The sequence below is a fragment of the Drosophila takahashii genome, chromosome 3L (genome assembly GCF_030179915.1).
Source record: "Drosophila takahashii strain IR98-3 E-12201 chromosome 3L, DtakHiC1v2, whole genome shotgun sequence".
NCBI classification, from domain to species: Eukaryota; Metazoa; Arthropoda; class Insecta; order Diptera; family Drosophilidae; genus Drosophila; species Drosophila takahashii.
In genome coordinates this window covers 1,413,625-1,426,124 of record NC_091680.1, presented here as the reverse complement: position 1 = coordinate 1,426,124, position 12,500 = coordinate 1,413,625, and the positions used below count along the sequence as shown (strand labels likewise).

Below are 12,500 nucleotides of genomic sequence, written 5' to 3'. Positions count from 1 at the left end.
GGCCTTTGAAAGTGTGGCCAACAACAACAACAGTGCGGAAAAACAACATAAACCATATAGGGGGAGAGCGAGAAAACTTATTATTATGTTGTCAGTAAAGAAACCAACAACAATGGTTGGCCATAAGAAGCAGGAGCAGCTGAAGAAAAGCGGGGGGGAAGCCGGAAAAGCGGAACGGGCCAAAGGAGAAAGGAGAAAGACGAACAAACAACAAAGAGGCCAACGCGTGCCGAAAGAAAAATAACAAAAAAGAATGCTAAAATACGAGCAGGGCAAAGAAATCAGAGGCGGAGGATCAGCAAGGGATATTCAATGATATCCTTTGAGGGAAAAAACTTCAAAGACTCTAAAGACACAAAAGCAACTATGGATACAAAAATATAACTTCCCTTGAAATATAATTAAGAATTATTACGAAATGTTTGTAAATTTAAATTAAAATTGCATTGAAATATAAATAGGGATTATTATAAAAGGTTGAAAAATTTTAAAATAAATTTCATTAACATTTTTAATATAACTTTCCATTAAATGAATAAATAAATTTAAAAGAAAATTCCAGTAAAAAAAAAACGTTTTTATACATTTTACATGAAAGTTGATTTACAATTCTAAGACCATCAAAACATTTCATATAAGTTTAATTTCAGTTTCTTATTAATGTGGCACCCTTGATATGAAGGTTCCTAATTCTCAACATAAAATTGAAAATGGACACAGAATAAAAACCCAAGCACTAAAATAATAATTCGCAATCGAAAGTTCCCGCCCCTCTGATTAGCTGCCCCCACAATCTGTCAGCTTTTCCCTCAATATTCTCACGATTTCCCCTTGTTTGTTCTCTGCTCGATTCTCGCGATTCCTGGCATATGCTAATATCGGTTTCAATAAAACTATTTGCTCAACTACCTTCGAACACCTTTTGCTTGGCCACTCGTCCAATCGAACGACCCTCTTGAAAATGTATTTTTTTCTGCACTCCACTGAGTTTGCCACCCATTTTTGCACCCCGTCAACGACCCTCGGCGCAGTCATAATTCATTCGAAAAAATAGCAAGCCAATATTTGTGCGTTGGCTTCTTTATTTCTTGGATCTTTCCTTTGCTCCTTTTTATTCCGCTTGGCCACACAAAAAGGTGCGGAAAATGCAGAGCATTTTTCATCATTTACCATTCGGTGCCCGGTTTTTCCCACTCAGTTTTCCCTCCTTATCAATATGGCCCCATTAAAGCGCTCAAATATGCGCAAATATCTCGGCAATAATATTGAACTGAGGAAAAATAGACGAGGGAATATATTAAATTATAGTTTTTGCCGCTTTTCGTTTCGCTCGCCAAATATTTAATATTTATTTAATTACGGCGAGGACAAAGGAACGAAAAAAGCGAATTATCTTTGCCGCAGAAAGGAATGCAAATAATAGCAATAAGTTACTTAATTAAATTTTTCACGTGCCGCAGGAGACAGATGACAGACAGCGTCTCTGTATAATTATTATTGAATTGTCTGGGGGAAATTTCAATTATGAAAACCAAATAGTTCAATTATGGTGGGGGAGCAGCTTTTCATATTGTTAAATGACTTTCTTTCAGCCGTCGCCGCCGCCGTCGCTTTTTTCCCGGACTTAATTATAAAGGGATTTGCAAAGGCGTCGAAGTTAGCGCATCGGTCGCAGAAATACAATTAAATTAATTTGTCGTTTCCATTTAACGAAATGAAATGGCGAACACAGCGCGGCTGGCAAATCGGCAACCATCGCAATATCGAAACTAATCAAATCAAATTTCAATTATTGTCCAAGGGGCGTTGTTTGCAAATGCAAATGTACCCTCGATTTTTCCCCATTTTCCGCCCCTGCTGACGATCTCATTTGGCCCATGCCATTCCGCTTGATTACATGCATTTTATATGCGCCCGAAAGTAGGCTACACCTTTCAATCACAATCAAATTTTATGCCCCTCACATGAGCATTGCTCACCAAATGGAGAGAGAGCGCGATTTTCACGCTACCGAGTGCACACAGTACAGTCCCCGCTGGGCTTTCGCTGCCCAAAAAACACAACAACTATTTCATGGAAAAAGGGAAACTGAAATAAATTAAAGTTGAACTACAGGGAAATTACAAGTACTAAAAGTATGCTAGAACAATTCTATTTGGAATGTTTTAGACACCTAAACAATTGTTTTGAAAGTTTTTGAAATATTTGTTTTTTTATTTCTGGAGCTTTAAAATCTTTTAAGATGTATCCAAAAGAGGGCTACAAGAATTTCATCATTTATTCAGCAGTCAAAATATATTGCAGCATACTTTTAGACAGATTTTGAGGCGACTTCAAAGTTGTGGAGATTTTAGATATTTAAAAATACTTCCATCATATTCAGTAATAACAATCAACTGAACTTTAAACTCCTCTTTGATTGACTGACTCCTCTTTTACCCAGCCATTATCCTAAAGAGCTACAAATACCCCATCGCAATGATAGCATTTTAAAGCTCAAGTTTCCGCAACATTCAATGAACCACCGCTGCTGGCCCTTGTAATGCCATTTCTTTCCGCTCATTTTCCACACATTTCGAGTAATTCAATATTCTCTACTCTGGCCTCCCCCTTAACGTTGTTATAAGGTAAGGAGCAATAAAGGCAACGACCAAATTGACAGTTTGCTAGCCAAGTCGCTGCCTTCTCCACCGCCTTTCTCCTCCTGCCAACTTTATTGCTAACTATTGTGCACAACGCGGCGTATACGTAATATTTGATTGCACCTGCGCTGCCTGTCGATATAGGGAAATGGAAAAGTGGTGGAAAAAAAGAAGGAGGGGGAAAAATCGCGATTCTCATTTACATAACAACGACTCCGCACAGCGCAGCGAGTGTATTGAGTGAGTGCAGTCGATTCGGCGTTAAAAAGCGTTAAATGTAACAGGGCAACTTTAAAAACGACTCTCATAGTCGGTTTTTCCCAGTTTTCCCAGCTTTTCCACATGCAATTTGGCTTGTTACTCGCTTGAGTTTTCATTTCGCTGGCGTATAATTTACATTTTGCCCCCGCGCTTCATGAGGTGCCATAATCATAAATTGACAACTTGAAATTTGCACAAGCACACAGAGAAACGCCCTCAAAGCCATTTCCTCACTCGATTTTTCCCCAGCTTTTCCCCTTTCCCTTCGTTTTTTGGCCTGTCAGGCATTTTTCGGGGCATTGTATCTGCATTTTTAATGCACTTCTTCCTACTCGTTTCGCCATTTTGGCATTAAAGGGCAGAATGTATTCCACACTTGTGAATTTATTCCACCCCTTCCATATCCTTCCATGTCCTGCCACTCAGGATCGGTTTTGTTGTTTCGGTTCTGCAGAATTTGACAAGTTTTCAAGTCGAAAATTTTTAGCTCCCCTGCTTTTGTTAGAGGGGCAACAAATTGGCGCGGCTTGTTTACATGCAAACCAACCAAAAAAAAAAAAAAAGAAAACAAAAAACACAAAAAAAATGAGAAAAACTGGCAAGGAGAACAAATATGCAGCGTAATGAAAATTCATCGGCAACGGGGCAGCAACAACAACAAAAAAAACACGAAAAGTGCAGGAAAAGTTGCTGCAAAAGTTTTTGCATTTTTGGCTGCAAGTTTTCGGGCAAGTTGAATTCGTCGAAAGTTAATTGAAAATGGCTTGCACTTAATTTAGATGAACTTTCTGGCCACAATACGCCAAAAAGGATGCGCTGAAGGATACAAATTCGAGAGACAGCGACAACAAACGGCTAATGAAGCAAAGGGGACAATAAAAATGCAAATATTTAAACGAAAGCCGCACAAACACAAACGTTTCGAGTGAAAAACCGCAAAGCACAAACAGAATACGTGGAAAATGCGACTCTCTGTCGCTCTGTTTGTGTGAAAATTAACACGCAATTTTCAGGCCGGCAAGCGAAAACGAAGCGAATAAAAATCAAAATAAAAAAACAAATAAAAATACAAATAAAGACACAAGTGGCAAAAGGAAGGAAAGGATGGACTATGGACTCGTCGCTTAAAGCCGAAAATCAAACAGCCAAAAGACAACACGCAAAACGATCGATAAAGCCGGCCAGATAAGAGAGGTCCTGCGAACTCAACCGAACTGAAGCCAAGGAAGAGTTGCCATTTTCAGCTGTTCTGCAGCCAAATGCTAAAATTGATGCACCGAAAAAATAAGTCAGTCAAATTGATTCGATAACAGTATTATCAGTCTTACTGGTTTTCTTATCAATCACCACAGAAGTTCTTACAGTTTGGAAATCATTTATAAATTAGCCTTAACGTATGCAGTAAAAAAGAATATGTGGACAACATCGTAGGTTTCAATAATCAAATAAAATTGTTGCATACTTTTAGACAGATTTCTTAAAGTTTGAAAACAATTCTTTTTTAAGAACCCTCGATCACAACAAAATAAAATTCGTATATTATAATTTCTTAAAAAAAAACTAACTTGCAATTTTAAAAAAAAACAAGGCATATTTAAAAATTACAATAAAAAAAATGTAATGTTAAAATATTTTTAATTTTCATTTTTATCGATAAAATGTTATCTATTATTTATTGCTATAAAAACTGTATTTTTCTCCGTGTAGGTACCTCCAGCTATCTCTGTGTGTGTGGCACACTTTAAAGCATTAGTTGGACTTTTTATGGCCCTGGCATTAGGCGCTTAAGACGTTCAAGCCAAAAGGATAACAACAACGGTCGGCAGACGACAAGCGACAAACGGACAGGAGACAGGACACAGAGAAAGGGACAGAGACAGAAACAGAAACAGAGAAGATAAAGGGAGAGGAAGGAGGGCATATAAAAGCAAAGAGGCTAAGTGACAACTAAACTTAATGGCACTTCAACAACAGCATGAAGCAATGGACGCAGAAGAGCCACCAAACCGAGAACAGGGGCGTAGAGGGGGGCTCCTTTCGGGGGGCAGGGGCCTTAGCGGACATTAGCCTCATTGAATTGAATGACAAAACAAACGACGGACGGCGAGGCAAAGGCGAAGGCGAAGCAGAACGAAAAGGACAAGGCGATGTTGTGGATAAGGATAAGCATTGCACAAATACAGAGAGAAAAAGAGTAGTGCAGAATATTGTGAATTTTAGGATTTTTTTTTGGTATTAATATTAAATTATATATTTAAAAAAAATCTAGAGTTTTCAAACCATATAACATTCCTTGTTTTTCACTGCATACTTTTAGACGCATTTGTAAATGGTTTGAAATTTCCAAAGAATATCTGTGGAACCCCTTGAGAAAATACCATTATTTTCGAATCAAGTTTTGGCTTTCTTAATACCTTTTTTCTCAGTGTACTAACACACAGTGGCAGCAATGGCAATAAGCGTGCAAATACAACAACAACAACTACGATGAGCGACGACAGCGATGAAAATGTTGTATCAGGACAGCATTAAGATAAACCCAGCAACAGCATCAGGGCATAAATAACGCTGATCTGGGCGGAAAAGGCGGTCGGTCAGGGAAAGCGGACTAGATGACGAACTCGGCAATACTCTGGGTTCCTTAGAGGAGACTTAAAAAAAAGAAGATAGCAAAACGCCAAATTGCTAAGGTATTCCTCAAAGGCGGGGATAACACGAGATAATCTAGGTGAGCTTCATGAAAGGGAAATGCCTTTCATCAGCGGAAAGAAGCGCACACAAATTAAGTTCATATTTTAACAAAGGGAAGCTTATTAATCAATTTTTAAAATCTAGTTATGAAAGTTGTAATAAGTAATACAATTAAAGGGTTAAAAATATATTTAACCTATAATTATTTAATTATTATTATTTTTTTTTGTTGGTGTGACTTTTTTCCTTTAAATACAATTTTTCATAAGTTAAGACCCTTAAACTTTAAGGCTTAAAGACTCTCTAAAAACCTTTGTAATTTTTTTGATATTTATATTCAAGGTAACCTTAAAAAGGGAATCCCCTAAACAAAACCGACCCCCGGTCATTAGGAAGCTCTAAAAAACATTGAGTGAGGTTCGAGAGTGACCCAAAAAAAGTATACCCTCATTTGCCATCCCCTCCCCGACTCATGAGCTTCTACAAATGTGTGAAAATAGTGGACAATTTTCCCAAACGACTGTCCACTATCTTTCTACCCCCTCCCCTGCCCCACCCATCGACATGCCATTGGATGGCGATGGCGGGTGGCCATTCTTTTTGGCCGCTGCCATTTTGTTGCCATTGTTGGTGGACAATTTCCGTTTCCGGCGCGTGAACGCAGCCAAAGAAAAAGCGAAGCGAACTGAACTGAACTGAAAGTGAACTAAAGTGAAGAAGCGAAGCTATGTCGCATATTGGTTTATGCATGAGCCTGGTCCTGAGCGACAATGGGCCACGCCCCCTGCGAAGGCTGTGAGCAGTGAACACTTCATTTGTCAAGCTTAGTTTGCCAAAAGAGGAATGCGGACGGAGAACGAGGGGATTTACTAGACTGCACTGTAAAAACGTGGCTTTACTTTGGATTATAATAGTAGATATGATTTTAAATTTAAATCAGTAAGATTTTTAAATCACTTTTTTGAAGGTGTCTGAAAGTATGCAACAAAAAATACTATATGGCCTGACTTTTGTATTTGGAATACATTTTTGCATTCTTTTATAAACTTTTTTAAGCGATTTTAAACCTCTCGTGATCTTTGTGGCATCCTTGAATTGAAAAGAATATATAATTACTGATTGAATATTATTAAAATAATTTCTTTATACTTTTCGATTGACTTTTGCACTCAGAATAAATTTCTAGATACTCCTAAACACTTCGATAAGTGATTTTAAAACTCTATGGATTTCTGTGGGATTCACGAAATGAAAGTAAAATATTATTACGAAATTAAAAGCTTTAATTCTGAATGAATAATATTTAATTATGTTTTCCCCTTTTTCTAGAATTCTTTTATTTTTATATCTTAATCGTAATCTGCCTTATAAGCATTTCAGGTAACCCAAATACCTCAGTGGGCATTTAAATGAAACATCCCGAATTTTGACTGGCTCAAACTGAAACTAAGGCTAACTGAGAACTGCGAACTGAAAACCGAAAACTGCAAAAAGAGAACGTATTTCTCAAATGCACTTACCGAAACTGCATTAATTATTCAGCAGCCATGGCTGCGGACTGGCCGTGTCCCGTTCTGTTCTGTTTCTGTTTCGGTCTCGTCCTCCTCCTCGAGTCCTGGGAGGTCCTAGGAGGTCCTGGCCTGGCCTGGTCAGCGGTTTGGGCCGAAAGTCGACAAGTTGAGCAGCTGAACTGGCGCTGAACGGAGGAGAACCCGATGCATGCCTGCAAAAGCAAAAGCAGAGGGAAAAGTGGCATAAATATTAAATGCAAAATAGCACAAGAGTTGAAGCTGTGAGAAATTCCCAACTGCCAGCAGGGATTTTCGGTCCTACTTTGCTAAACATTTTACTAAATTATGACGTCTCTTTCTATTTTATTATTCGTATTTTTTGTATTTTTTCCTTAAATAAATCAAATAAAATATGCGCGCGTTCACGCTGAAAGCTGAGGCCAAGACAGTGGCGTCCCCCCACGGAACAAAAAGGGGATGGGGAAAAAGGGGGCTGCTTTTGGATCCTTTGTGACCTGGTTTTTTGGTCATAACAATATTGCCAACCGAAGCGTGGAGCAGCGCACACAATTACCGTGGCAACTCAGTTGGCCCGCCCACTAGCGGGAGGACAATGGGGCGTGGCCACCCCATCCCCATTTTTTCTTTGAGTGTATGTGCATGCTGACGTCATTGCTGCACTCGCACAATTACCATTGCAACAACGTTTTGCCGTAAAAGACGACGACGACGTGACCTGCTGACGGTCACTTGGGCTTCACTTTAAATATGCTATATGTATGTGGGCGGAGCGGGGCATCACAGGGGCGTGGCTAGAGGGGGCGACAGCTGCCAAGGTTAATCAGCTGGTGCTACTGCTCGTCTGCCCATTTTAATTGGCCTGCTGCCTGGCGGCGCCTTTAAGTGAGTTATAAAATGCGAAACTATTTCGACAAGACAACCGACAGCCATCAACCATCCCATTTTGCATCGCTCTCCCTTGATGAGCTTTAAATTTGAAGAGCAGCTCGTAAAGCTGTGGCCAAATGGAATAGCAGATGAGCTGCTGAATTTAGAGGAGTACACAAAGTGGAGTGATAAAGCAGGAAGCGTTCCCGTAGCGAAGGATTCCTAAGGACTACACTCAATTCGCCGGAATAGATGGACAGGACAAGCGATTGAAATGGCTCCAGGTTGCTTGAAATTCACGTGAAAGGGGAAATGGTCTTCAATAATAGATAAGTTATATTTTATGGCCTTTTGTTTTAAAAGGCTAAAAGTTTTCGAAGAAAGGAATAATTTGAAAAGAAAAGAATTTATTTATGATTGTTAAATCACTTTTAAAGGTGCCTAAAAGTATGCATAGAAAAATAAGAAGCGTCTTTCAGCTAACTTTCACATCCCAAATGCTGCATTTTGAAATTTTAGAGATTTACGATTTTAGTATTAACTTATTTGAACAAAAATAATTTTTAAAATTATTATTATTAAATTTATAACGATCATTCAATAATAGTTTATAATTAAGGGGCTGTCCATATATTACGTAATCACAATTTTGGTGATTTGTGACGGCTTTATTGGGGAATCTTTATATACCATTAAGTCCTTTGGATTTATACTCAAAAAACCATAGAATGTTCTGTTGGCTTAAAAATATTAATGTTTGAATTATCTTGAAAAGAACAATGCTGACCTTAATTCCACAATTGTATTTATTTGTTTCAGTGATTTCTGAGCATTTTTAAAGTATCCTCCTTATTGAATTATCCCTGGGCGAGAGATGAATGCGCATTTAATTTGGCATTTCCCTTGCAGCTTTCAATTTCTCCACATCTTTCACCCTCGATTTCCCCGCTGGCCACATCTGAAATCCATTCCCCATTTCCCAGCTGCTATCCATGATGATTACACTCTATCGCCTCTGCTTAAGCGCCTTTTTATTTAACTATATAAAACTGCAGCGCATCAGAAATTAGAGAAGCGAACGCCAGCGGCGAAAATAAACAAGCGAACGTGTTGAGTGGGCGGTGACAAAGGGGGCGGGGTTCAAAGTTCAAAGGGGCGTGGGTGGTGCTGCTAAAGGGGGGTGGTGGTGAAAAGGGGGAGGTGTCAGAGGGTCACAGCGTGATAACGCTTTGTAAATACTTTTGCTGCACTTTGCCGCCTGCACTGCTGTTGTTTTTTCTAGCTTTTTATTTTTTTGTCGCTTCCTTTGGCTTTGCCATCGCAAATTTTTATCTCCATTTGCTAGCTGCGCTTTTCTTTTTTCCGCGTTTCCTCCCTCCCACCGCTCGCAGCAGGGAAAAATCACAGAGACAAGGCTGCGCTTTTGTTTTTCCAGCGCGAAAAGGGATATTATTAAGCGTGGATGTCAGCGGCGTTATCGCCAGGGCAGCTCTAAGTGCAGGACACCAAATAAGAGGACAAAAAAATACAGTTCAGACAGACGGACAGAAGGAAAAGTCGGAAAGGATCCAGAGTCAGAGCCAGAGAAAAGGACAGATCCTGTGAATGTGAATGCGAATGTGTTGGGAAAGCTTTTTGCCAAATTAAATATTAAAACCGTGTGCACTTATGCAACTTTAATGCAATTTGGCCAAAGTAAACGCCGCGTCAAGAAATGGCCTCTCTGACCAGGGCCCACGTATACTTAATTTGCGCCAATTTCCTCCACGCCGCCTATAAAAAAGGATTAATGCACTCGAAAGGCAACAGGAGCCATGCTAAGAGACCATTTACCTGAAAGCCAAATGAAGCCGCAATAACAACGACAATTGTAAGAGAAATTAGAGCTCATGTGTGGGGACTTTTGGATGCTCTACAGCCGTAAAATAATTTGGAAATTAAGGTGAGCTAAAAATCCTTCGGGATTTGAAGAGCCTGAAATTATTTTAAATATTTTTAATATACTAATATAAAGGTGTTTAAAAGTACGCAAGAATACATTTTTAATGTAATTATTTATTACAAAATATGATGCATACTTTTAGGCACCTATAAAAGTGAATTTAAATCCTTTTTGATTTCGTAAGCTTCAAAAACTTTTAATAGGCTTTAACATTTTTTTTTATATTTTTAAAAAACTTACTAAAGATACTAAGCTACTCCCATTTAGGTAAAACCAAAAGCCAGGGCCAATAAAGCGAAAGTCGCCTTAATTTACAGTCCCAAAAGGCAAAAACCGTGTTTGGGGCGAGTTTATGCCGCGCGAAGGACATGAAAAATTCAGCGGGCCGCCACTGCAAATGCCGAAATGTCACATGGCATAAGGTATATGGCCCTTTAGGCAGCAGGACCGCCTCATTTGTTGCTGTAGCCTATAGACTATAGCCTATAGTACTTGTTCGCTGTTGCACTGCAACTTAAATCACATCCTTCCCGCTACAGCAGAACATGTGATTTTCGGTCAGACAAGTTGAGAGAGGAGGAGAAGATGGGTGGGCAGGATATGCAGGATATATAAGCATGTATCTGCATGCCACTTGCACTCTGCTACTTTCTTGGCATTTTACGTGCCCCGCCGCTGAACCCTCAGCCATTTTATAGGGAAAATCCCCTGGCCATTTCTCATCGCCTGAAACAAAGTCGCGCGTGGTTCCTTTCCTTCCGCTTTTCCTCTATCTTCTCCTCCTCCATGACTACATTTTACTGCATGACAATTTATTGAGTTCCCCCTGTGTTTTCCTTTGTCTTTTGGGGGGTTTTCCCCCGTTTTTCGCTGGTTGGTAACTGCTTATTTTGCCTGTTTTGGCTGGTTGTAAATTTTTATTGTTCCCCTTGTTTTTCCTTACCAGATACTATTTTATTTGCCAAGCGCTGTGGCTTTTTTGGCTGTTTTTCGGTAACGAGAGATCTTTGCCGGGGTATCAAGCCACAAAGTATGCTACAAAATGCACCTAAAGATGCTTTGGAGTTGGTTTTCTCTTTTTGAAAACCAACCCACTGATTCAGTGATTTCTTTGCGGTTCTAACTAAGTTTTCTTCTAAATTGTAGGTATATTATTTATATTTTATTTACATATTGAATTACCCCTATAAAAATATTTAAGTTTTAATAATTTTTAAAATTGATTTAAATATTTTCAATAAAATATGGATATTTTTTATTTTTTCCCCTGTTTTTACAAGGCATCTGCTAGTCCCAAAAACCGAACTTTAACAATTTGTACTTGATTTTGTTTATGGTTTCGCCACCGTCTTCTCTCTCTCCCATTTTCGGTTTCGCTTTGTTTTATATGCAAAATTTAGTAAATAACGCGAGTTGCCTCTGCTTGCTTTAGTTTTATTTGCACGCTTTTATTTGCCGTTGGCGCTGCTGCTTTTTACTGCTGCGGAGGAAACCCCTTGGTTTTCTCGGGAACTCCCTGTTTTTTCCCTCACATTTTTTCCCATGCTATCTGCGGCTTGGCACACATTCCCACATTGTATTCCCAGCGATTTTATTTACATTTGCCGTGTGTTTTTCCATTGCACTGCCGCAGTTCGTGAGCAAATAGTGTGCTCCCTTTTTTGTTTCACCATTTCTCCACTTCGCATGCTAAAATTACTTTGAGGATTTGATCCATAATGCAGGGAGCAACCGCACTTGACGTATTTATGAGCTGACCACCGCAGACAACTCAACGCTCTAAACTCCATTTATAACTTTTTACCAGCGCCCCCGAAAAAGCCAATCAAAAGCCACAAAATTCTGCATGCTCCGACACCTGATGGTTGGATATGTTGGCTGGTTGAGGGTGTGGTGTTGTTGCAACCGGGGAAAAAGAAGAATTAAAAAAATAACCGAGCCTGCCCAACAGCTGTGGATATGTGGGTGCATAAAAAATGCACACGCCAACGGCCCGAGGGGAGTGGCACCCACCCACTTCGTACACCTCCGTCCACCGTCCAGTTTCAGGAATTGACCAGCCACTCAACACTCTTTCCCACACCCACAGCCAAACACCACCCGGTCTCACCTACACCTGCGGTCACAGCAGCAGCACTGAAAACAGCAGTCAGTAAATCACTGCTAAATTGAGAATTACTTAATTTACCCTTTAAGAATGAACAGGAACTCTAACTCTATTTATTCCTAATTATAATACAATACAAAATATTTTAGTGTCTCTGGAAATATCACTATGGTTTTAAAATTACTCATACCTAGAAGTATCTTGAAGGACATTGCTAGATAAAATATATTTAATTTTAAAGGTATACCATTTGTAATTATTTTGTATTTCTTAAATATTATTAAAATAAAATAGGAATTTTTTTTTAATGTATCTTTCCTCTTAATTTGCATTTTAAAAATGTTTTTTAAGGTTCAATATAACCAAATTTTATTAAAATTTATTGTTTTTCTTATGTCAGCTTATTTGAAGTTTTTTTAATTTATAATATTATAAATAAGCCAGACATACATCATCTT

The 12,500-nt window shown here is 39.0% G+C and overlaps 1 protein-coding gene across 1 annotated transcript in view; it reads right to left on the bottom strand.

Moving 5' to 3' along the window:
* The window catches only part of Glut1 (Glucose transporter 1), a 48,629-nt gene extending 41,399 nt beyond the window's left edge, over positions 1-7,230 (bottom strand). The window contains exon 1 of the mRNA XM_070214422.1: positions 7,115-7,230. The gene's annotated coding sequence lies outside the window, so the exon portion shown is untranslated. The remainder of the gene's footprint in view (positions 1-7,114) is intronic.
* Between the last annotated feature and the right edge of the window lie 5,270 nt (positions 7,231-12,500).